Source organism: Arachis ipaensis, chromosome B03 (assembly GCF_000816755.2).
Source record: "Arachis ipaensis cultivar K30076 chromosome B03, Araip1.1, whole genome shotgun sequence".
NCBI classification, from domain to species: Eukaryota; Viridiplantae; Streptophyta; class Magnoliopsida; order Fabales; family Fabaceae; genus Arachis; species Arachis ipaensis.
Window position 1 is genome coordinate 94899340 of NC_029787.2, and position 3470 is coordinate 94902809.

Sequence of the window (3470 nt, forward strand, 5' to 3'; positions counted from 1 at the left end):
GAATTATTTTGATATCACGTGCGACTTGTAGACGTAGTAACGCGATACGTTAGTTCTTTAAGACGTGATGTGTATACGGAAGTTGAAGCGGTAGGTGTGCAACGTATGAGTTGTGGGCGTTTTGTTCCTTGCGAACGAGTTTGTGGTTGTCAGGCTTGTGATCAAATTTGGGGTTTGTAAAGTGCTTGATGGAGTTAGAAAGTTGAAACTTTGAGGTTGATATGAGATTAGTGTGCGGAGGTCGAGCACGTCGTTTTAACTCCATCCTGTTCGATAGCCTTTGATGCCTTGCCCTTCTACCACATGATTGACCCATGTTATCTTTTGCATTGAGCCTACCTTGTAACGTTTGCTTTGCAATCACACTCCTACCTTTACGTCCTTATGCTTATGACAATCAAAGTATTTGAAAATCGTATATATGAGTATATTTTGAGATATTTTTGCTTCTTCCTTTAATGTGTTCAAAGGTGAACTGTTATGGAATTTCTTTCATTTTGTATCAATTTTCGAGGGCGAAAATTTTTATAAGGTGGGTAGAATGTAAGACCCAAAACCTTTGAAAAAGGGCTATCATTAGCTAATTTCGAATTCAGTATTTCTGTAGCTTTAATTTCAAAAATTATCTTATTAAGATAATTAGAGCAAGTTTTGATTTATTGAATTTGAGGCAAGTTATGATTATTATCCAATTATATAATTATTGGATTATTTTCTGTATTTAAATTATAAATTTAGCAGTTGTGAAATAATAAGGATTTTATATGATTTAGACTAAATAATTAATATTTTAAAATAGTAATACTGCTGTTTTGGGAAAATAATAGATTTAATTATATTATTTCCAATTATTGGATTTGAATATTTTATTGAAAATAATTTGTGAAGTTGATGAACAAATAGTATTTTATACATTATTATTGTTGGATTAGAATTTATTTCTAATTACTATATTATCCCTACTTTTAAGTGAAATTACTAAAGTGTCCCTAACCCTAAGTTTCAAAAATAAAACCCTAATCCTAGTGACCCAGCAGCCGCACCCTATCCCTCCTCCTTACTCTCAACAACAGCGCACAAACCACCCATAAGCAGCAGCAACACTGCAATGAAGAAGGAAAAGCGAAGCAGAATGGGATTAGGGGAAGGAGGCCGCGTTGCTGCTTCTATCCAATCCGTGCTGCCATGGCCATCCCATCCACGGCGCCATGAGCCGCGCCTTGCCGTCGGACTGCCTTGGATCTGCCACACGCGTTATCACCATAGAGAGAGGGAGCAACGCGATTGAAGAGAGAATGAAGGAGATTCGTGCGCCGTCGGAGCCGCTTCGTCACCGCCATGAGTCGTGACCAGAGGGGAGCAAGAGACCAGGAAGAGGGGTTGAGTCCCGCGCGACTGCTGTTCGAAGGGCTGAGCTTGGTCGCCGTTGGGGGAGCCACTGCCGCCGAATCCTAATCGTCCCTGCTGTCAGAAGGACGAGGCCATTCTCGCACCGTCCTGCTCCGCCGCCGCTGCTGTCTGAGCAACCATCATCCCCTCTGTTCTACTGTTTTGGTCCGTCGCGGCCACTGCTGGGGATCAGCCCGATCTGGTCTGAAGGGAAAGGAAGAGGTTCTGGCCGCCGGGAGTGGTTTTGTGACTTTCGGGACCACTGCCGAAGCTCCGGGATGAGCCTCTGCTGCCAGAAATGCCTCGGCTGCCACCGAGTTCCGCCACCGGTAAGAGTTTAAGTTTGGTTTCAGTTCTTTTGGAATTTCGAGAAGGTTTAATGCTGCGCGGTTTTTATAGTTGATCCACCGGAGCTTCTGGCTGCCGCCGGAGCTGTTGCCGGGGCCGGTTCAAAATCGCAGCTGCTTTGTGTTGTTATTCCGGTAAGAAAGTATGTTTCAAAAGCCATACGTTAGTGTCCCGTACGTGTATTAAAGCCTTTTCGGTATAAACGTTCCTAGAGTTTAGTAATTGAGGTTGCTTGTTGTAATCTAGAGCTGTCTATGCTGCTGCGAAAATGTGTGGGGTTGTGCGTTGAAGGTGCTTTTGATTTCGAGTAGAGGCGGAAAGGACGCTGTGAGGCGTTGGGCTGTGGTTCTGCGTTTTGAGGTAGGGGCGCTTTCCAAAAACTATGTTTTATGTATTGGAATTATTACATATGGATACTGATGTGAGATATTGTGTATTTGGTGATTGTAATTGCCTTATGTATTATTTGATTGGCTCGAATGATTATGGATGCTGGTTTGGCTGAATTGTTGTGCGGCTTTATGAAATGTAATGTTTTAAAGTTGATTCTTTAAAGATTTGAAATATGAGTATAAACCGTTGAGGATTGGTTTGAATTGAGTCAATTATTTCAATGATGTGAAAAGTCGAATGCACTTTTGAATTCAGCTTGGTTTACTTTAATTAACTTGGTTAAGGACAAATGATTTATTGCCGAACTGATTCTTTAAAGCTTTGGAAATGAGTTAAATCGATTGATATTGAGTTGATTTTGAAATGGTTTTCTTGAGATATGCCACTGAGGCAACTGTTGGATTTAGCTTGCTGTTGAATTGATTTCTGGTTTGAGCTGTTGAAAAGGAATGAGAAAATGGTTTAGTTGGGACCCGAACCGGGTGGCAAAAGTTCAAGTTTTAGGGGAGGTGCTGCCGAAATTTCTATAAAATCTAAGTCTTGTTTGAAAGGTTATTTAAAAGATTTGGATTTGAGAAATTGTATTATTTGATTTATTAAGAGGATAATTATGTTTTCCAGCTTAATTTATTTGATGAACCTTATACGTTGAGTTCGGTTTATTTAGAACTGAACTATTTTTACCGTTTGAATCACTGAAGGAAAGAATGATGCTCTAATATTGATTTCAATATAAAAAGGAGTTTTTAGTGATTTTTAAAGGAACCTAGATTTTTGATTGAGTAATCAAGTATGAGGCATTTTAGAAGAGTTGGAAAAATGGGTTCCAAAAAGAAATCTGAAAACGGTTTGATTCAAATGAACTGGTTCCATTTCAAATGAGTTGATTTTTGGACCGGGTTGGAACTGGTGATTTTGTATGGTTCAGTTTCATAATAAATTCAGTTTTATTTACTTGAACCGAGAATCTATGATTTTAAGAGTTTCAATGAATTTTAAAGAATTGATGTAAGATGACCTTCCCTAAAGACTTGGGACTCTGCCGAGAAGCTTTTGTTATAAAATCCCATTGTTGGATGAGTGATTTTGAATACTTTGAAATAAATCCTTAACTTGCCATGGTTTTGGAAGTTTTGGAAAGAGAATGCCGAAAGTGGCTTTGCTTTAAAAAGGAAACTCACTTTGAGTAAATTTGGCTTATGAGCCTGAGATGATTTGAGAAAATGAGATCTTTAAAGCCAAGGCTGAAAAGAGTGGAAATTTGATTTCAGAGTGAAATGGCTTGAGAAAAGTAATTTATGGCTTAAATTCCAGTTTTATGAATTTAATGATGTTGAACG

The 3470-nt window shown here is 39.0% G+C and overlaps 1 long non-coding RNA gene across 1 annotated transcript in view; it reads right to left on the minus strand.

Annotated features, from left to right (window-relative positions):
* LOC110270244 overlaps positions 283-3470 on the minus strand; it is a 13144-nt gene continuing 9956 nt past the window's right edge. The window contains exon 3 of the long non-coding RNA XR_002359552.1: positions 283-293. This is a non-coding gene — a long non-coding RNA (uncharacterized LOC110270244). The remainder of the gene's footprint in view (positions 294-3470) is intronic.